The sequence below is a fragment of the Nerophis ophidion genome, linkage group LG28 (assembly GCF_033978795.1).
Source record: "Nerophis ophidion isolate RoL-2023_Sa linkage group LG28, RoL_Noph_v1.0, whole genome shotgun sequence".
Classification (NCBI taxonomy): domain Eukaryota; kingdom Metazoa; phylum Chordata; class Actinopteri; order Syngnathiformes; family Syngnathidae; genus Nerophis; species Nerophis ophidion.
Window position 1 is genome coordinate 2,884,907 of NC_084638.1, and position 23,182 is coordinate 2,908,088.

Consider the following 23,182-nt stretch of genomic DNA (forward strand, 5'->3'; position numbering starts at 1 on the left):
GTATATGTATTTATATATGTGTATATGTATGTATATATATATATGTATACATGTATATATATATGTGTATATGTATATATGTATATATATGTGTATATGTATGTATATATATATATGTATACATGTATATGTATATATATATACATGTGTGTATATGTATATATGTATGTATATATATATATATATATATATATATATATATCCATTCATTTTCTACTACTTATTCCCTTTTGGGGTCACGGGGTACACTGGTGCTACAATCTGGCTGAAGGCGGGGTACACCCTGGATTTTTTTATTTATTTATCACCGTTTTTTTTACACATAACAAGTTTGAAGCAGATATTTGAAATCTTACCTCCTGCTGGCGAATTCTGATTGGATGAAAGCTTTAACCTTAAGGGTTCAAACGTTGTGACGTCATCCTTCAACTGTCACCGGTCCAACTTCCAGACTGACGCCCGACATCAGCTGAAACTTCGAGTTAATCCTGGGAAGAAGAAAACAAAAAGGTAGATATTTAAACACATAACATCAACATGTTATTCATACTTTGTGTAAATAAAGAAATGCATTTTGAAAATGACTCTGGTTGTAAGCCACAATTCAATGTTTTCTACATACCTCAGAAATGTCCGAGAGCGATTACTCACTTGCATAGGTAAAAGTTATTTTAGTTCCTAAATATGTAATTAATAACATTTGAAGGCCATTTATGGCGGCGAGCTAAAGCTAACTTTAGCATCTTTCATGCTAGCTTCAAATAAACGTCGAATAAATGCGTTACACAAAGATCAGTTATCGGGGTAACATTTACAAATATTATTAGTTCATTTGTATATTAACATGTAGTTTACATAAGAATTGAAATATAAGTGTTACCTATGGGTGTTTGAGCCCCTGTCCTTTTTTGCCTCGTCTTAAAAAGTGCCCTCTGCCTGTGAGTTGGTTTTTTTTCTTTCCTTTTTTGTGTGTTTTTTTTCCTTTAAACAAAATTCATAAATTTGCGGTTCTGATAAAATGGTGGTTCGGGTGGACGGCGGGTGCATGACGACTTTGGTGATGCGGTTGCGGATGATATAAATGCCTACAGTAACAGCTTCCCCAGCGGCAGATCTCGCTGTGTGTGAATCTGACAAGATAATACCTATTTATTTTAAAAGTTTCTTTTTTCTTCTTCTTCCTTTTATTGTGTCCTCTCCATGAGGCGTCCGTGACATTTTAAAATGGATCTGAAAACAAAATAATAATAAAAAAAAAGTTTTTTAAAGTGCTAAAAATGACATACACATTTACAAATGGTATAATTTTTACATTTTAACATTTGACTCGACGACACAATTGAAATATATCCTTAAATGTGTTTGAAATGCAATTATTTTCTACATTATTACATCATATTTATTTTAACAATTCATAGTGGATTTGACAAGATGGAAAAAACAATTCTAAAATGTGTTACAAGTTTTCTTTTTTTTCACTTTAGATTTTATTATTTTAACATGTAATGTTTCTAACAAAACATACATGTATTAAAAATGTAATAAAAATCACTCTTCCTTTTATATCACATCCAATTATGATCACTCTAAAAGTGAAATATGGAAAATAGAATAAAAAATGTGTGCGGGTCGGCGAATCTCCCGTCCAAAGGCAAAACCCAGTAACTCAATGTTGGTCAAAACTGAGCTGATAATAATTTTGGAGTTCCTAGGTGATATCCTTTACATTTGTGTATGCGACATTGTAATTTTTTCCGTAAGTAAGCTGTTACGCGCATGGCAGGACCTAGCAACTACCGTATAACCGCATAGCTACAACAGAAAAACCTAGTATCTCAAGGGACCAATCGGAGCTTCTTTGTCAGTCGCCTTATTGTCTTTAATGAGACATTTGCACCAATGGGGGTGCGAGGGTCAACCTGGTTATGTGATATTATGGCACCAGGGGATATTTGTCAGTTCGCGAACGACACAAGCCCTCAGCACCCAATGAACGACGCACACAGTGACTGAACGAGATCCTCAATGTGACGTCATACTCTGCGTCAGTACGTTCGTGAACGTGATCCGCGTCGCGACACAGTCAGTTCTCTGCGTCGGTACGTTCGCGAACGTGAATCACGGGATTCGCGCCAGTCGCGGCGGAGCTCAACTGAACTGAAAAAGGAACCTAATCAGTTCATGATGTGATTCGGTTCAGTACGTTCACTCAAAAGATTCGTTCGTGAACGACATAGCAGTACTGGAGAGACGTGACAGTGGAGCAACTTGAACCTGTGACTTATGGTCTAGTCGCCGTCCACTTATTCAGCATCTAATATGGGTCATATTTCAGAAAAAACGCTGTATTATTCTATTATGCAATGTGCCAGCTTCTGTTTTTGCCGGACGTCGGAGCACGGCGCATCAATTCCGGAAGAAGGACAGATTTTCACATTGAAGTTTTTTCCATTTGGGTATTTATTTTAATTTTAATGTTTTCGAAGTTCATGTTGCACTGTTCAATGTTCAATATCAAAGTGCTTATCTTTAACAATTAATAGCCTAATAATAAACCAGTGTTTTGTTGCTTTTCATGTCTTCCAAGCCTATGATAATATGAATTAACTCATTATGACAATTATTTGTTGACACAAAAGAAATGGCAATCACTTTTACCGACAAAAGACACACAGCTAAGTAGTTAGCTTCCTATTAGCATGGACATCCATCCATCCATTTCCTACCGCTTGTCCTTTTCAGAGTTGTGAAAAAAAGATAAAATTTCGAAAAAAGTGCCGATTTTTGATTGATTGATTGATACTTTTATTCGTAAATTGCACAGTTCAGTACATATTCTGTACAATTGACCACTAAATGGTAACACCCCAATACGTTTTTCAACTTGTTTAAGTCGGGGTCCACAGTAATCAATTCATGGTAAGTAGTTCCTCCTCAATATATTCAGGTTCAAAAATATATGGCAGTAGTTCATCCTCAATATGTTCAGGTTCAAAAATATATTGGTTGATTGATTGATTGATACTTTTATTAGTAAATTGCACAGTACAGTACATATTTCCGTACAATTGACCACTAAATGGTAACACCCCAATAAGTTTTTCAACTTGTTTAAGTCGGGGTCCACGTTAATCAATTCATGGTTCTCCTTCAAAGTAATACAGATAAAGAGTTTTTGAAAAATGTGCTAAAGAAACATAAAGTATACCTTTGAAGTCAACTTAAACCAGAGTCTTGTCCACGAATGACGACGACGCTTCTTGTTGATGCGATGCTCGGCTGCTTGTGAGCGATGAGCTGAGTAATGGCGCCCTCTTGTGTCGCACCTCGGTACTGCCACTCCCTGCTGGCTTCTCGGGGGTCGACTTTTCATGTCTTTTCACTGCAAAATGACTGATCAGACGCCGTGAAAACTACAGGACATAACGTATAAAACAACTTTAGGCACTCTGCAGGGTTCGATTACGTGCTTGGGGGTCCAAGATGCCTCAAAAGAGCAGCTTGGAATTTGGGACATGCTCTCCCTAAGACAGCATGAGGAGGTTTAGGGGGGTAGGGCGTAGCGGGAGTGTATATTGTAGCGTCACGGAAGAGTTAGTGCTGCAAGGGCTTCTGGGTATTTGTTCTGTTGTGTTTATGTTGTGTTACGGTGCGGATGTTCTCCCGAAATGTGTATAACGGGGCGGCATAGCTCGGTTGGTAGAGCGGCCGTGCCAGCAACTTGTGGGTTGCAGGTTCGATCCCCGCTTCCGCCATCCTATTTACTGCCGTTGTGTCCTTGGGCAAGACACTTTACCCACCTGCTCCCAGTGCCACCCACACTGGTTTAAATGTAACTTAGATATTGGGTTTCACTATGTAAAGCGCTTTGAGTCACTAGAGAAAAAGCGCTATATAAATATAATTCACTTCACTTCAAGGTCACGGGTGTCAAACTCAAGGCCCAAAGACCAGATCTTGCCCGCCAAATTATCTAAATGGCCCACATGCCTGAAAATAAAATGCATCATTAAAGTACTTTATATATTTTCTGACTAAATATGTTATTTTTTTTCCATTTTGACAGAAAAAATAATGCATGTGTTTTAAAAATTATCATATCTTATATTGCAACAACTATTATATTATCGTACTTTCTCCCCAAAATACTTTTGTTATAATAAGAATTAAAAAAATTCAGTTTGGAGAGGGCATCCGGACTGAGGACAAGAGAGAGAAAAAAACTCATAGCCATAGCACCCATAAGCATGTATGTTAGAGGTAAACTGTCAGGCTTTCCCCTGACAGTTTGTCTACGTTTTAGTTTTTTCCTCTGCATTTGTCTGTTTTCTCTGTGTTTAGTATCTCCTGTCTTTAGTTCCTGTCCAGTGCTCTTATTTTGTCAGCTTCCTGTCTTGTTCCCTGAGCGCTGTGTTCCTCCTCAGCTGCGGCTAATTGGCACCTGGCCACACCTGTTGCCAATCAGCCTGCTCCTATTTGTACCTGCTTTGTCTTGTGTCAGTTGCTGGGTCATTGTATTGCATTGTCGTTGCCATATGTCACTCTTGTCGTGCTACCTGTGGTGTCGTTTTGTTACAGTTACTACCTGTCGTGCTACATTTTGTCCTGGTCGTCGTAGCGGTAAGCTGTTTCTGTTAGCATTAGCTATTTCCAGTTTTTCTGTTTGTTTTCCACTAGCTTCCATGCTAAAGTTCCTTTTTGTTTTTTTAGCTCCCAGTGCTAGCTCCCTTAGTTTGTTATTCCGCCCACGTGCGTGCTTTTTGTTTTTATTAAATCATGTCTTCAGATCCAATGCCTGCCTCCATCTCTGCATCCTGGGGTTCGACAACAAATACCTCTGACATAAACATTAAAACATAAAAGGACATTAAAAACATTAAAAGAGCAAAGCTGATGGAATCAGCCATTTCTACATACAGCTACAAAAGTAAAACAACAAAAAAACAAACAGTCATCCATTTTTCTACCGCTTGTTCCTTTTGGGGTCGCTGGAGCCTATCTCAGCTGCATTCGGGCGGAAGGCGAAAATTAAAAAAACATATACCTCCCACGCCATCGTCTGCTGGGGTGGGAGGGAGCATTGCCAGAAACTGGAGCAGACCCAACAAAGCAACCAAGATTTCAAAAATTGTCCAGTGTAAAAATGAGAATAGATTTTACGGTAGTATTTACACATTACTGTAAATTTAAAAAAAAACCCTCTACCATTGGGTTGTTGTTTTTTACGGTAAAATTCTGGCATTTAAGTAGAATTCTTTTTTTTTTTTTACCGTAAAATCTACCGTTCTTGTTTATATGGTGTGTTACTGTAAATGAAAAAAAATGGTACTACCACTTTTTCACGTGGAAAAAAAGAATAGAATAACAGACAGAATAAAAAAAAAACAGTGGTAGTGTTTCTTTGTAAAAAAAAAAATAAAAATTTTACTGTAAAATTTTGGCGACACTAAAAAAAACAACAAAAAAACAGTGGTACTGTGTTTACATTTACTATGTTGTAAAAATATATATAGTTGTAGGGGCAGTTTAGCTCGGTTGGTAGAGTGGCCGTGCCAGCAACTACAGGGTTGTAGGTTTGATTCCCGCTTCTGCCAACCTAGTCACTGCCGTTGTGTCCTTGGGCAAGACATTTTACCCACCTGCTCCCAGTGCCACCCACACTGGTTTGAATGTAACTTAGATATTGGGTTTCACTATGTAAAGCGCTTTGAGTCACTAGAGAAAAAGCGCTATATAAATATAATTCACTTCACTTCTTCAAAATAGCCGCCCGTTTTGTTCTGATTACCGCTTTGCACACCCTTGGCATTCTCTCGATGGGCTTCAAGCACAGCTGGTGACGACCTCTTAAAGCTCACGGAGAGAATGCCAAGAGTGTGCGAAACAGTAATCAGAGCAAAAGGTGGCTATTTTGAAGAAACTAGAATACAAAACATGTTTTTCAGTGACAATCCACAATGTAAATAGTCATGAATATAAAGAAAACCATTGAATTGCATTCAAACCTTTTTTTTTTTTTTTACAATCTCAATACTATTTTGTTTTGCCATCCATCCATCATCTTCCGCTTATCCGAGGTCGGGTCGCGGGGGCAGCAGCCTAAGCAGGGAACCCCAGACTTCCCTTCTCCCCAGCCACATCGTCTAGCTCTTCCCGGGGGATCCCGAGGCGTTCCCAGGCCAGCCTATTTTTTTTTAGTTTTTTTAAAATATTGAAGCTGCAAAGTTCGACACTTCACTGATGACCCAAAACTTACATTAAGTTTCGATTCCTTTCAATCAATCAATCAATGTTTACTTATATAGCCCTAAATCCCTAGTGTCTCAAAGGGCTGCACAAACCACCACGACATCCTCGGTAGGCCCACATAAGGGCAAGGAAAACTCACACCCAGTGGGACGTCGGTGACAATAATGACTATGAGAACCTTGGAGAGGAGGAAAGCAATGGATGTCGAGCGGGTCTAACATGATACTGTGAAAGTTCAATCCACAATGGATCCAACACAGTCGCAAGAGTCCAGTCCAAAGCGGGTCCAACTCAGCAGAGAGAGTCCCGTTCACAGCGGAGCCAGCAGGAAACCATCCCAAGCGGAGGCGGACCAGCAGCGCAGAGATGTCCCCAGCCGATACACAGGCAAGCAGTACATGGCCACCGGATCGGACCGGACCCCCTCCACAGGGGAGAGTGGGACATAGAAGAAAAAGAAAAGAAACGGCAGATCAACTGGTCTAAAAAGGGAGTCTATTTAAAGGCTACAGTATACAAATGAGTTTTAAGGGTGAGACTTAAATGCTTCTACTGAGGTGGCATCTCGAACTGTTACCGGGAGGGCATTCCAGAGTACTGGAGCCCGAACGGAAAACGCTCTATAGCCCGCAGACTTTTTTTGGGCTTTGGGAATCACTAATAAGCCGGAGTCCTTTGAAGGCAGATTTCTTGCCGGGACATACGGTACAATACAATCGGCAAGATAGGATGGAGCTAGACCGTGTAGTATTTTATACGTAAGTAGTAAAACCTTAAAGTCACATCTTAAGTGCACAGGAAGCCAGTGCAGGTGAGCCAGTATAGGTATATATGTATGTATATATGTATATAAAGGTATATACAGTATATATGTATGTATATATGTATATAAAGGTATATACAGTATAGGTATATATGTATGTATATATGTATATAAAGGTATATACAGTATATATGTATGTATATATGTATATAAAGGTATATACAGTATATATGTATGTATGTATGTATATAAAGGTATATACAGTATATATGTATGTATATATGTATATAAAGGTATATACAGTATATATGTATGTATATATGTATATAAAGGTATATACAGTATATATGTATGTATATACGTATATAAAGGTATATACAGTATATATGTATGTATATACGTATATAAAGGTATATACAGTATATATGTATGTATATATGTATATAAAGGTATATACAGTATATATGTATGTATATATGTATATAAAGGTATATACAGTATATATGTATGTATATATGTATATAAAGGTATATACAGTATATATGTATGTATATATGTATATAAAGGTATATACAGTATATATGTATGTATATATGTATATAAAGGTATATACAGTATATATGTATGTATATATGTATATAAAGGTATATACAGTACAGGCGTAATGTGATCAAACTTTCTTGTTCTTGTCAAAAGTCTAGCAGCCGCATTTTGTACCAACTGTAATCTTTTAATGCTAGACATGGGGAGACCCCAAAATAATACGTTACAGTAGTCGAGGCGAGACGTAACAAACGCATGTTACTTTGAACGTGTTTATTACAAAAAGACTGTACATTCATTGCAGTGAACACATGCTATGTACAAACTCGGAGAAGACAAAGATTCTCATCAACACTTAAGTTACCACTCGCTCCCCCGTCATACAAAAAAAAAAAAAATAAAATAAAATAAAACAGTCGCTTCGACCCGTGCGGCGCCCTGAAATGCTCCATGTTCCGCGACAAACGTCACAAAGTTCTGCACCTCAGCGCTTGTGCCATGATTTCTTCTATGAAAAAGTAGAAATAAATCTTTACAGCAAAAGCTGACAGTAGATGTCAAACGCAAGTAGAATGCAAGGCTAGAAATTCCTCGGGTAGAAAAGTCGTCACATCATGATGGAAAAGTACAATCGTAAATGGAAAGTAGGAACGCAACATTGGCAGCATGTCTGTTTTTTTTTTTTTTTTTACACAAAACCCAAAAACAGTGAAGTTTGCACGTTCCGGAAATGGTGAATAAAAACAGAATACAATAATTTGTAAAATCCTTTTCAACTTATATTCGATTGAATAGACTGCAAAGTCAAGATATTTAACGTTCAGACTGGTAAACTTTGTTATTTTGTGCAAATATTAGCTCGTTTGGAAATTGATGCCTGTGACATGTGTCAAAAGAGCTGGCACAAGCGGCAAAAAAGACTGAGAAAGTTGAGGAATGCTCCTATTTGGAACATCCCACAGGTGAGCGAGCTAATTGGGAACAGGTGGGTGTAAAAGCAGCTTGCATGGAATGCTCGGTCATTCACAAACAGGGACGGGGCGAGGGGTCACCGCTTTGTGAACAAATGCGGGAGCAAATTGTTTAAGAACAACATTTCTCAATGAGCTGTTGCAAGGAATTTAGGGATTTCACCATCTGAGGTCCGTAATATCATCAAAAGGTTCAGAGAATCTGGAGAAATCACTACATATAAGCAAAGATAATACGGCCCTTCAATCCCTCAGGCAGTACGCCATCAAAAAGCGGCGTCAGTGTGTAAAGGATATCACCACACGGGCTCAGGAACACTTCAGAAAACCACCGTCAGTAACTACAGTTGTTCGCTACATCTGTAAGTGCAAGTTAAACTCTACTATGCAAAGTCAAAGCCATTTATCAACAACACCCAGAAATTTCGCCGGCTTTGCTGGGCCCCAAGATCATCTAAAATGGACTGATGCAAAGTGGGAAAGTGTTGTGGTCTGATGCGTCCACATTTCAAATTGTTTTTGGAAACTGTGGACGTCGTGTCCTCCATAACAAAGAGGAAAAGAACCCTCCGGATTGTTGAAAAGCCAGCATCTGTGATAGTATGGGGGTGTATTAGGGGCCAAGGCATGGGTAACTTACACATCTATGAAGGCACCATTAATGCTAAAAGGAATTTATGGATTTCACCATCTGAGGTCCGTAATATCATCAAAATGTTCAGAGAATCTGGAGAAATCACTGCATATAAGCAAAGAGAATACGGCCCTCCAATCCCTCAGGCAGTACGGCATCAAAAAGCGGCGTCGGTGTGTAAAGGATATCACCACATGGGCTCAGGAACACTTCAGAAAACCACTGTCAGTAACTACAGTTGTTCGCTACATCTTTAAGTGCAAGTTAAAGTCCACTATGCAAAGTCAAAGCCATTTATCAACAACACCCAGAAATGTCAGCGGCTTTGCTGAGCCCCAAGATCATCTAAAATGGACTGATGCAACGTGGGAAAGTGTTGTGGTCTGATGAGTCCACATTTCAAATTGTTTTTGGAAACTGTGGACGTCGTGTCCTCCATAACAAAGAGGAAAAGAACCCTCCGGATTGTTGAAAAGCCAGCATCTGTGATAGTATGGGGGTGTATTAGGGGCCAAGGCATGGGTAACTTACACATCTATGAAGGCACCATTAATGCTAAAAGGAATTTAGGGATTTCACCATCTGAGGTCCGTAATATCATCAAAAGGTTCAGAGAATCTGGAGAAATCACTGCATATAAGCAAAGAGAATACGGCCCTCCAATCCCTCAGGCAGTACGGCATCAAAAAGCGGCGTCAGTGTGTAAAGGATATCACCACACGGGCTCAGGAACACTTCAGAAAACCACCGTCAGTAACTACAGTTGTTCGCTACATCTGTAAGTGCAAGTTAAACTCCACTATGCAAAGTCAAAGCCATTTATCAACAACACCCAGAAATGTCGCCGGCTTTGCTGGGCCCCAAGATCATCTAAAATGGACTGATGCAACGTGGGAAAGTGTTGTGGTCTGATGAGTCCACATTTCAAATTGTTTTTGGAAACTGTGGACGTCGTGTCCTCCATAACAAAGAGGAAAAGAACCCTCCGGATTGTTGAAAAGCCAGCATCTGTGATAGTATGGGGGTGTATTAGGGGCCAAGGCATGGGTAACTTACACATCTATGAAGGCACCATTAATGCTAAAAGGAATTTATGGATTTCACCATCTGAGGTCCGTAATATCATCAAAATGTTCAGAGAATCTGGAGAAATCACTGCATATAAGCAAAGAGAATATGGCCCTCCAATCCCTCAGGCAGCAGGGCATCAAAAAGCGGCGTCAGTGTGTAAAGGATATCACCACATGGGCTCAGGAACACTTCAGAAAACCACCGTCAGTAACTACAGTTGTTCGCTACATCTGTAAGTGCAAGTTAAACTCCACTATGCAAAGTCAAAGCCATTTATCAACAACACCCAGAAATGTCGCCGGCTTTGCTGGGCCCCAAGATCATCTAAAATGGACTGATGCAACGTGGGAAAGTGTTGTGGTCTGATGCGTCCACATTTCAAATTGTTTTTGGAAACTGTGGACGTCGTGTCCTCCATAACAAAGAGGAAAAGAACCCTCCGGATTGTTGAAAAGCCAGCATCTGTGATAGTATGGGGGTGTATTAGGGGCCAAGGCATGGGTAACTTACACATCTATGAAGGCACCATTAATGCTAAAAGGAATTTAGGGATTTCACCATCTGAGGTCCGTAATATCATCAAAAGGTTCAGAGAATCTGGAGAAATCACTGCATATAAGCAAAGAGAATACGGCCCTTCAATCCCTCAGGTAGCAGGGCATCAAAAAGCGGCGTCAGTGTGTAAAGGATATCACCACATGGGCTCAGGAACACTTCAGAAAACCACCGTCAGTAACTGCAGTGGTTCGCTACATCTGTAAGAGCAAGTTAAACTCCACAATGCAAAGTCAAAGCCATTTATCAACAACACCCAGAAATGTCAGCGGCTTTGCTGAGCCCCAAGATCATCTAAAATGGACTGATGCAACGTGGGAAAGTGTTGTGGTCTGATGAGTCCACATTTCAAATTGTTTTTGGAAACTGTGGACGTCGTGTTCTCCGTAACAAAGTGGGGGGAAAAAAACATCCGGACTGTAATAGGTGCAAAATTTAAAAAAACAGCATTTGTGATAGTATGGGGGTGTATTAGTGCCTAAAGCATGGGTAACTTACACATCTGTGACGGCACCATTAATGCTGAAAGGTACATACAGGTTTTGAAACAACACATGTTGGCATCCAAGCAACGTTATCATGGGCGCCCCTGCTTATTTCAGCCATTAAATTCTAAATTCATGATTAGTTGCACAAAAAAAATAAGTTTCTCAGTGTGAACATTAAATATCTTGTCTTTGCAGTCTATTCCATTGAATATAGGTTGAAAATGATTAGCAAATCATTGTATTCTGTTTTTATTTACCATTTACACAACCTGACGACTTCACCGGTTTTGGTTTTTTTTTAGTTGGAATACAACAAAAGGCATCACGCTTTTTGACCGGTTTCTGATTGGAAGTGGACTTAGACAGCAGCTCAGACCACAGCAAGATAAATTCAGATTGACACTTTATGGAACAAAGTATTGCAAAACACAGACTTATATTTCATCCTGTAGTTCCTCGTCAATCTGTGGGAACGGTTTGGGGGAAAAGCCGGTTTTATTTCATTGCATGCGTCCCAATATTTTTGTCCGAATGGTGTGTACAGTGGAACCTCGATTTACCAATTTTTAGATCGCGCCGAATACGCCTCCGTGTGCGAACCACGTGTATATGGAATGTTTTGCAAAGCAGGCTTTGTACCACAGCACGTTTTAATTGTGATGAGAACTGCCTTTTCTAAAACAAAAAAACTGACTTTTTAAAAAAAAAAAATGCCAAAGCAGACTTATTTCACAGCTAAAGAACAAACATGCCTCATTCCAAGGCACACAAACACACATTATTGTATTTCCTACCTTCTTGAGACCTCTGAAAATTGCCTACCTCGTTAGGACCACTCTTTCTAGATATATAAGTATTTGTATTTACAACATTTATAATGCATACAAACTATGCAAATATAAAAAAAAGTAAGCTTTTCATTATTTACTTCAAGTTATTACAGTATGTCTTTATATACATATTTATTTATTTGTAATAAATACATTTCTTTCAATATTTATTTCAATCCCTCAAACACACTTGTTATTTCATATGTTGGCCAGAGGGGAAGCACTTCAAGTTTTTACACACACTTGTTATGTCATATGTTGACCAGATGTGGGAGCACTTTTAAAAACTGACACTCAAGTCAATTTGATAAATCCCTCCTTTTTGGGACCACCCACATTTTGATATATTTCACCACCAGGGGGTGCAAATGAGACATTCTCTCTATTAGATGCAATGGTTTTCCGTATTGGGACCATGATATATGTCCTAACTTGTTTACTGGTCCTCATATTTATTTATTTGTAATAAATACATTTCTTTCAATATTTATTTCAATCCCTCAAACACACTTGTTATTTCATATGTTGGCCAGAGGGGAAGCACTTCAAGTTTTTACACACACTTGTTATGTCATATGTTGACCGGATGTGGGAGCACTTTTAAAAACTGACACTCAAGTCAATTTGATAAATCCCTCCTTTTTGGGACCACCCACATTTTGATAGATTTCACCACCAGGGGGTGCAATGAGACATTCTCCTCTATTAGATGCAATGGTTTTCCGTATTGGGACCATGATATATGTCCTAACTTGTTTACTGGTCCTCATATTTATTTATTTGTAATAAATACATTTCTTTCAATATTTATTTCAATCCCTCAACACACTTGTTATTTCATATGTTGGCCAGAGGGGAAGCACTTCAAGTTTTTACACACACTTGTTATGTCATATGTTGACCGGATGTGGGAGCACTTTTAAAACTGACACTCAAGTCAATTTGATAAATCCCTCCTTTTTGGACCACCCACATTTTGATAGATTTCACCACCAGGTGGTGCAAATGAGACATTCTCTCTATTAGATGCAATGGTTTTCCGTATTGGGACCATGATATATGTCCTAACTTGTTTACTGGTCCTCATATTTATTTATTTGTAATAAATACATTTCTTTCAATATTTATTTCAATCCTCAAACACACTTGTTATTTCATATGTTGGCCAGAGGGGAAGCACTTCAAGTTTTTACACACACTTGTTATGTCATATGTTGACCAGATGTGGGAGCACTTTTAAAAACTGACACTCAAGTCAATTTGATAAATCCCTCCTTTTTGGGACCACCCACATTTTGATATATTTCACCACCAGGGGGTGCAAATGAGACATTCTCTATTAGATGCAATGGTTTTCCGTATTGGGACCATGATATATGTCCTAACTTGTTTACTGGTCCTCATATGGATGCTAATTGTCCTTGTTGATGTCTCAAGAAGGGTAGAAATACAAGTAAACACTTTTTTTTACATGTCTGTTATTGTGGCAATACGATTTTTACAAGTTAAAAATGTTTGTGATTTCTGATCATTTGTGAGGGCACCAACGGGACTCCATATTTACATTGCTTCTTATGGAGAAATTTGCTTGATTATACGAACTTTTTGATTAACCAACTTTTCGGTTGTGCCGAATACGCCTCCATGTACGAACATTTAATTAATTAATTATTTTTTGTGTCCTGCCTGCAGGCAAAATGCAGGGGAAGCATTTTGAGGAAGCTGACCCCTCGGTACACTAATAGCAACGTCTAAGTTCTTCTTCAGCATTCGTGCTTTTTCTACGTTTTTGTTCGCCTTTTGACAAGTTTTGTCCATTTTGCTAACTCAATATGAGTCCCAAAAAGACAATTGAATCACTGACGTTAAAAAAACAAAAGCACAAACTTCTCTTTTCTACCTCCGTTTGCTCCTTTCTCGTCAATTCCTCCTTTGCCGATGTTAATATAAGTGAATTTTCACTTTTTTACATGTTTTGTTACTGTAGCAACCCGATTTTTTTAAAAGTTAAAGATTTGTGTGCTTTCTGATCGTTTGTGAGGGCACCGACGGGACTTCATATTTACATTGTTTCTTATGGAGAAATTTGCTTGATTATACGAACTTTTTGATTAACCAACTTTTCGGTTGTGCCGAATACGCCTCCATGTACGAACATTTAATTCATTCATTATTTTTGTGTCCCACCTGCAGGCAAAAAGCAGGGAAAAAATTTTGAGGAGGCTAATCTCTCGCTACACAACTGGTCACATCTCAGCGGGTCTTCAGCGTCTGTGCTTTTTGTAAGTTTTTTCGCCTTTGGACAAGTTTTTTCCATTTTGCCAACTCAATATGAGTACCAAAAAGACCACTGAATCATTGACGTTAAAAAAACAAAAGCACAAACTTATCTTTTCTACCTCCGTTTGCTCCTTTCTCGTCAACTCCTCCTTGCCCGATGTTAATATAAGTGGATTTTCACTTTTTTTTACATGTTTCTTACTATAGCAATACGATTTTTATAAGTTAAGGATTTTTGTGTTTTCTGATCATTTGTGAGGGCACCAACGGGACTTCATATTTACATTGTTTCTTATGGAGAAATTTGCTTCATTATACAAATCTTTCGATTAACCAACTTTTCGATTACGCCGAATATGCCTCCATGTGCAAACACTTCATTCATTCATTATTTTTGTGTCCCACCTGCAGGCAAAAAAGCAGGGAAAACATTTTGAGGAGGCTAATCTCTCGCTACACTACTAGTCACGTCTCAGCGCTTCTTCAGCGTCTATGCTTTTTGTAAGTTTTTTCGCCTTTGGACAAGTTTTTTCCATTTTGCCAACTCAATATGAGTACCAAAAAGACCACTGAATCATTGACGTTAAAAAAAACAAAGGCACAAACTTCTCTTTTCTACCTCCGTTTGCTCCTTTCTCGTCAATTCCTTCTTTGCCGATGTTAATATAAGTGAATTTTCACTTTTTTACATGTTTGTTACTGTAGCAACACGATTTTTTTTAAAAGTTAAAGATTTGTGTGATTTCTGATCGTTTGTGAGGGCACCGACGGGACTTCATATTTACATTGTTTCTTATGGAGAAATTTGCTTGATTATACGAACTTTTTGATTAACCAACTTTTCGGTTGTGCCGAATACGCCTCCGTGTACGAACATGTAATTCATTAATTATTTTTGTGTCCCACCTGCAGGCAAAAAGCAGGGAAAACATTTTGAGGAGGCTAATCTCTCGCTACACAACTGGTCACATCTCAGCGGGTCTTCAGCGTCTGTGCTTTTTGTAAGTTTTTTTGCCTTTGGACAAGTTTTTTTCCATTTTGCTAACTCAATATTTTGAGTCCCAAAAAGACAACTGAATCGCTGTGATGTTAAAAAAAAAAAGGGCACAATCTTTTCTTTCCTACCTCCGTTTGCTCCTTTCTCGTCAACTCCTCCTTGCCCGATGTTAATATAAGTGGATTTTCACTTTTTTTACATGTTTCTTACTATAGCAATACGATTTTTATAAGTTAAGGATTTTTGTGTTTTCTGATCATTTGTGAGGGCACCAACGGGACTTCATATTTACATTGTTTCTTATGGAGAAATTTGCTTCATTATACAAATCTTTCGATTAACCAACTTTTCGATTACGCCGAATATGCCTCCATGTGCAAACACTTCATTCATTCATTATTTTTGTGTCCAACCTGCAGGCAAAAAGCAGGGAAAAAATTTTGAGGAGGCTAATCTCTCGCTACACTACTAGTCACGTCTCAGTGCTTCTTCAGCGTCTATGCTTTTTGTAAGTTTTTTCGCCTTTGGACAAGTTTTTTCCATTTTGCCAACTCAATATGAGTACCAAAAAGACAATTGAATCACTGACGTTAAAAAAAACAAAGGCACAAACTTCTCTTTTCTACCTCCGTTTGCTCCTTTCTCGTCAACTCCTCCTTTGCCGATGTTAATATAAGTGGATTTTCACTTTTTTACATGTTTGTTACTATAGCAATACAATTTTTTTATAAGTTAAAGATTTGTGTGCTTTCTGATCGTTTGTGAGGGCACCAACGGGACTTCATATTTACATTGTTTCTTATGGAGAAATTTGCTTGATTATACGAACTTTTTGATTAACCAACTTTTCGATTGTGCCGAATACGCCTCCATGTACGAACATTTAAATCATTCATTATTTTTGTGTCTCGCCTGAAGGCAAAAAGCAGGGAAAAAATTTTGAGGAGGCTAATCTCTCGCTACACTACTAGTCACGTCTCAGCGCTTCTTCAGCGTCTGTGCTTTTTGTAAGTTTTTTCGCCTTTGGACAAGTTTTTTCCATTTTGCTAACTCAATATGAGTCCCAAAAAGACAATTGAATCACTGACGTTAAAAAAACAAAAGCACAAACTTCTCTTTTCTACCTCCGTTTGCTCCTTTCTCGTCAACTCCTCCTTTGCCGATGTTAATATAAGTGGATTTTCACTTTTTTACATGTTTGTTACTGTAGCAATACAATTTTTTTATAAGTTAAAGATTTGTGTGCTTTCTGATCGTTTGTGAGGGCACCAACGGGACTTCATATTTACATTGTTTCTTATGGAGAAATTACCTTCATTATACGAACAATTGATTAACCAACTTTTCGATTGTGCCGAATACGCCTCCGTGTACGAACATTTAATTCATTCATTATTTTTGTGTCTCGCCTGAAGGCAAAAAAGCAGGGAAAAGCACTTTGAAGAGGCTAACTCCTCGCTACACAACTAGTCATGTCTAAGTGCTTCTTCAGCGTCCGTGCTTTTTCTGCATTTTTTCGTCTTTTGACAAGTTTCGCTAACTCTATATGAGTCCGAAAAAGACAACAGACCAGTAATGAAAGAAGGAGAGAATAGCTGTCACGTTAAAAAAAAGGCACAAACTTTTCTTCTCTACCTCTGTTTACTCCTTTCTCCTTTCTCAACTCCTCCTTTGCCGATGTTAATATAAGTGAATTTACACTTTTTTTTTACATGTTTCTTACTGTAGCAATACAATTTTTATAAGGTATGGATTTTTGTGCTTTCTGATCGTTTGTGAGGGCGCCAACGGGACTTCATATTTACATTGTTTCTTATGAAGAAATGTCCTTCATTATACGAACCTTTCAATTAACCGACTTTTAGATTGCGCCGAATACTCCTCCGTGTACGAACATTTAATTCAATAAATATTATTTTTGTGTCCCGCCTGCAGGGAAAAAAATTTGAGGAGGCTAATGCTGAGTCACGTCTCAGCGCTTCTTCAGCGTCCGTGCTTTTTCTACGTTTTTTTGTCCTTTTGACAAAAGGCGAAATATGAGTCCCAAAAAGACAACTGAATCGCTGCGATGTTAAAAAGAAAAAGGCACAAACTTCTCTTTTCTACCTCCGTTTGCTCCTTTCTCGTCAACTCCTCCTTTGCCGATGTTGATATAAGTGGATTTTCACTTTTTCTACATGTTTCTTACTGTAGCAATACAATTTTTATAAGGTATGGATTTTTGTGCTTTCTGATCGTTTGTGAGGGCACCAACAGGACTTCATATTTACATTGTTTCTTATGGAGAGATTTGCTTCATTATACGAATCTTTCAATTAACCAACTTTTAGATTGCGCCGAATACTCCTCCGTGTGCAAACATTTAATTCAATAATTATTATTTTTGTGTCCCGCCTGCAGGGAAAAAATTTTGAGGAGGCTAATGCTGAGTCACGTCTCAGTGCTTCTTCAGCTTCCGTGCTTTTTCTACGTTTTTTTGTCCTTTTGACAAAAGGCGAAAAATGAGTCCCAAAAAGACAACTGAATCGCTGCGATGTTAAAAAGAAAAAGGCACAAACTTCTCTTTTCTACCTCGGTTTGCTCCTTTCTCGTCAACTCCTCCTTTGCCGATGTTAATATAAGTGGATTTTCACTTTTTTTTTTTACATGTTTCTTACTGTTGCAATACGATTTTTATAAGTCAAGGATTTTTGTGCTTTCTGATCGTTTGTGAGGGCACCAACGGGACTTCATATTTACATTGTTTCTTATGGAGAAATTTGCTTCATTATACGAATCTTTCAATTAACCAACTTTTAGATTGCGCCGAATACGCCTCCGTGTACAAACATTTAATTCAATAATTATTATTTTTGTGTCCCGCCTGCAGGGAAAACATTTTGAGGAGGCTAATGCTGAGTCACGTCTCAGCGCTTCTTCACCGTCCGTGCTTTTTCTACGTTTTTTGTCCTTTTGACAAAAGATGTAATATGAGTCCCAAAAAGACAACTGCATCGCTGTGATGTTAAAAAGAAAAAGGCACAAACTTCTCTTTTCTACCTCCGTTTGCTCCTTTCTCGTCAACTCCTTCTTTGCCGATGTTAATATAAGTGAATTTTCACTTTTTTACGTTTCTTACTGTAGCAATACGATTTTTTTAGAAGTTAAGGATTTTTGTGCTTTCTGATCATTTGTGAGGGCACCAACGGGACTTCATATTTACATTGTTTCTTATGGAGAAATGTTCTTCATTATATGAACTTTTCGATTAACCAACTTTTCGATTGTCACACCTCAGCGCTTCTTCAGCATCCATGCTTTTTCTGGGTTTTTTCGACTTTTGACAAGTTTTGTCCATTTTGCCAACTCAATATATTAAGTCCGAAAAAGACAACAGACCAGTGATAAAACAAGGAGAGAATCGCTGTGACGTAAGAAAAAAAAAAAACAAGTGTAGGAGAATCGACGAATCCGCAAGTTTTCATTGTAATGAGATCGGACTTTTCTGAAAAAATATGCCGAAGTAGACTTATTTTACAGCAAAGGAAAAAAGCTACCTTGTTCAGTGACGCCTCTTTCAAAGCACAAACACACACGGCCCCTCCCCTCGATCCCTCCCTTCTCTCTCTCTATCTATCTGCTCATTTCTCATCTGCTCCTACTTTAATATAAGTAATTTTTCACTTTTTTTTTACATATTTCTTACTGTTGCAACATGATTTTTATAAGTTAAGGATATTTGTGCTTTCTGATCGTTTGTGAGGGCAACAACGGGACTTCATATTTACATTGTTTCTTATGGAAAAATTTGCTTCATTATACGAACCTTTCGATTAACCAACTTTTAGATTGTGCCGAATATGCCCTCGCTACACAACTGCTCGTTCCCAGTGCTTCTTCAGCGGCCGTGTTTTTTTTGCGTTTTCTCGCCTTTTGATAAGTTTTGTCCATTTTGCTAACTCAATATGAGTCCCAAAAAGACCACTGAATTGCTTTGATGTTAAAAAAAAAAAGGCCCGAACGTTTCTTTCCCACCTCCGTTTGCTCCTTTCTTGTCAACTCCTCCTTTTCCGATGTTACTATTAGTGGATTTTCACTTTTTTTACATGTTTCTTACTGTAACAATATAATTTTTTATAAGTTAAGGAATTTTGTGCTTTCTGATCATTTGTGAGGGCACCAACGGGACTTCATATTTACATTGTTTCTTATGGAGAAATTTCCTTCATTATACGAACTTTTCAATTAACCGACTTTTAGATTGCGCCGAATACTCCTCCGAGTGCGAACATTTAATTCAATAAATATTATTTTTGTGTCCCGCCTGCAGGGAAAAATTTTTGAGGAGGCTAATGCTGAGTCACGTCTCAGCGCTTCTTCAGCGTCCGTGCTTTTTCTACGTTTTTTGTCCTTTTGACAAAAGGCGAAATATGAGTCCCAAAAAGACAACTGAATCGCTGCGATGTTAAAAAGAAAAAGGCACAAACTTCTCTTTTCTACCTCCGTTTGCTCCTTTCTCTTCAACTCCTCCTTTGCCGATGTTAATATAAGTGGATTTTCACTTTTTTTTTTACATGTTTCTTACTGTAGCAATACAATTTTTATAAGGTATGGATTTTTGTGCTTTCTGATCGTTTGTGAGGGCACCAACGGGACTTCATATTTACATTGTTTCTTATGGAGAAATTTCCTTCATTATACGAACTTTTCAATTAACCGACTTTTAGATTGCGCCGAATACTCCTCCGTGTACGAACATTTAATTCAATAATTATTATTTTTGTGTCCCGCCTGCAGGGAAAAAATTTTGAGGAGGCTAATGCTGAGTCACGTCTCAGCGCTTCTTCAGCGTCCGTGCTTTTTCTACGTTTTTTTGTCCTTTTGACAAAAGGAGAAATATGAGTCCCAAAAAGACAACTGAATCGCTGCGATGTTAAAAAAAAAGGGAACAATCTTTTCTTTCCTACCTCCGTTTGCTCCTTTCTCGTCAACTCCTCCTTTGCCGATGTTAATATAAGTGGATTTTCACTTTTTCTACATGTTTCTTACTGTAGCAATACAATTTTTATAAGGTATGGATTTTTGTGTTTTCTGATCGTTTGTGAGGGCACCAACAGGACTTCATATTTACATTGTTTCTTATGGAGAGATTTGCTTCATTATACGAATCTTTCGATTAACCAACTTTTAGATTGCGCCGAATACTCCTCCGTGTACGAACATTTAATTCAATAATTATTATTTTTGTGTCCCGCCTGCAGGGAAAACATTTTGAGGAGGCTAATGCTGAGTCACGTCTCAGCGCTTCTTCAGCGTCCGTGCTTTTTCTACGTTTTTTTGTCCTTTTGACAAAAGGCGAAAAATGAGTCGCAAAAAGACAACTGAATCGCTGTGATGTTAAGAAGAAAAAGGCACAAACTTCTCTTTTCTACCTCGGTTTGCTCCTTTCTCGTCAACTCCTCCTTTGCCGATGTTAATATAAGTGGATTTTCACTTTTTCTACATGTTTCTTACTGTAGCAATACAATTTTTATAAGTTAAGGATATTTGTGCTTTCTGATCGTTTGTGAGGGCACCAACGGGACTTCATATTTACATTGTTTCTTATGGAGAAATTTGCTTCATTATACAAACTTTTCAATTAACCAACTTTTAGATTGTGCCGAATACTCCTCCGTGTACAAACATTTAATTCAATAAATATTATTTTTGTGTCCCGCCTGCAGGGAAAAAATTTTGAGGAGGCTAATGCTGAGTCACGTCTCAGCGCTTCTTCAGCGTCCGTGCTTTTTCTACGTTTTTTGTCCTTTTGACAAAAGGCGAAATATGAGTCCCAAAAAGACAACTGAATCGCTGCGATGTTAAAAAGAAAAAGGCACAAACTTCTCTTTTCTACCTCCGTTTGCTCCTTTCTCGTCAACTCCTCCTTTGCCGATGTTAATATAAGTGGATTTTCACTTTTTCTACATGTTTCTTACTGTAGCAATACAATTTTTATAAGTTAAGGATTTTTGTGCTTTCTGATCGTTTGTGAGGGCACCAACAGGACTTCATATTTACATTGTTTCTTATGGAGAAATTTGCTTCATTATACGAATCTTTCGATTAACCAACTTTTAGATAGCGCCGAATACGCCTCCGTGTACGAACATTTAATTCATTCATTATTTTTGTGTCTCGCCTGAAGGCAAAAAAGCAGGGAAAAGCACTTTGAAGAGGCTAACTCCTCGCTACACAACTAGTCATGTCTAAGTGCTTCTTCAGCGTCCGTGCTTTTTCTGCATTTTTTCGTCTTTTGACACGTTTCGCTAACTCTATATGAGTCCGAAAAAGACAACAGACCAGTAATGAAAGAAGGAGACAATAGCTGTCACGTTAAAAAAAAGGCACAAACTTCTCTTTTCTACCTCCGTTTGCTCCTTTCTCGTCAACTCCTCCTTTGCCGATGTTAATATAAGTGGATTTTCACTTTTTCTACATGTTTCTTACTGTAGCAATACAATTTTTATAAGGTATGGATTTTTGTGCTTTCTGATCGTTTGTGAGGGCACCAACAGGACTTCATATTTACATTGTTTCTTATGGAGAAATTTGCTTCATTATACGAATCTTTTGATTAACCAACTTTTAGATTGCGCCGAATACTCCTCCATGTATGAACATTTAATTCAATAATTATTATTTTTGTGTCCCGCCTGCAGGGAAAAAATTTTGAGGAGGCTAATGCTGAGTCACGTCTCAGTGCTTCTTCAGCTTCCGTGCTTTTTCTACGTTTTTTTGTCCTTTTGACAAAAGGAGAAATATGAGTCCCAAAAAGACAACTGAATCGCTGTGATGTTAAAAAGAAAAAGGCACAAACTTCTCTTTTCTTCCTCCGTTTGCTCCTTTCTCGTCAACTCCTCCTTTGCCGATGTTAATATAAGTGGATTTTCACTTTTTTACGTTTCTTACTGTAGCAATACGATTTTTTTAGAAGTTAAGGATTTTTGTGCTTTCTGATCATTTGTGAGGGCACCAACGGGACTTCATATTTACATTGTTTCTTATGGAGAAATTTTCTTCATTATATGAACTTTTCGATTAACCAACTTTTCGATTGTCACATCTCAGCGCTTCTTCAGCATCCATGCTTTTTCTAAGTTTTTTCGACTTTTGACAAGTTTTGTCCATTTTGCTAACTCAATATATTAAGTCCGAAAAAGAAAACAGACCAGTGATAAAACAAGGAGAGAATCGCTGTGACGTAAGAAAAAAAAAAACCAAGTGTATAAGAATCGACGAATCCGCAAGTTTTCATTGTGATGAGATCGGACTTTTCTGAAAAAATATGCCGAAGTAGACTTATTTTACAGCAAAGGAAAAAAGCTACCTTGTTCAGTGACGCCTCTTTCAAAGCAAAAACACACACGGCCCCTCCCCCTGATCCCTCCCTTCTCTCTCTCTATCTATCTGCTCATTTCTCATCTGCTCCTACTTTAATATAAGTAATTTTTCACTTTTTTTACATGTTTCTTACTGTTGCAATATGATTTTTATAAGTTAAGGATATTTGTGCTTTCTGATCGTTTGTGAGGGCACCAACGGGACTTCATATTTACATTGTTTCTTATGGAAAAATTTGCTTAATTATACGAACCTTTCGATTAACCAACTTTTAGATTGCGCCGAATATGCCCTCGCTACACAACTTCTCACGTCCCAGTGCTTCTTCAGCGGCCGTGGTTTTTTTGCGTTTTCTCGCCTTTTGATAAGTTTTGTCCATTTTGCTAACTCAATATGAGTCCCAAAAAGACCACTGAATTGCTGTGATGTTAAAAAAAAA

At 38.1% G+C, this 23,182-nt stretch overlaps 1 protein-coding gene across 1 annotated transcript in view; it reads right to left on the reverse strand.

Annotated features, from left to right (window-relative positions):
- Positions 1 to 206: 206 nt before the first annotated feature.
- The window catches only part of abi1b (abl-interactor 1b), a 111,936-nt gene continuing 88,960 nt past the window's right edge, over positions 207 to 23,182 (reverse strand). Inside the window, exons 13-14 of the transcript XR_009804815.1 lie at positions 3,209 to 3,382; positions 207 to 488 (exon numbers count right to left, since the gene is read on the reverse strand). The gene's annotated coding sequence lies outside the window, so the exon portion shown is untranslated. The remainder of the gene's footprint in view (positions 489 to 3,208; positions 3,383 to 23,182) is intronic.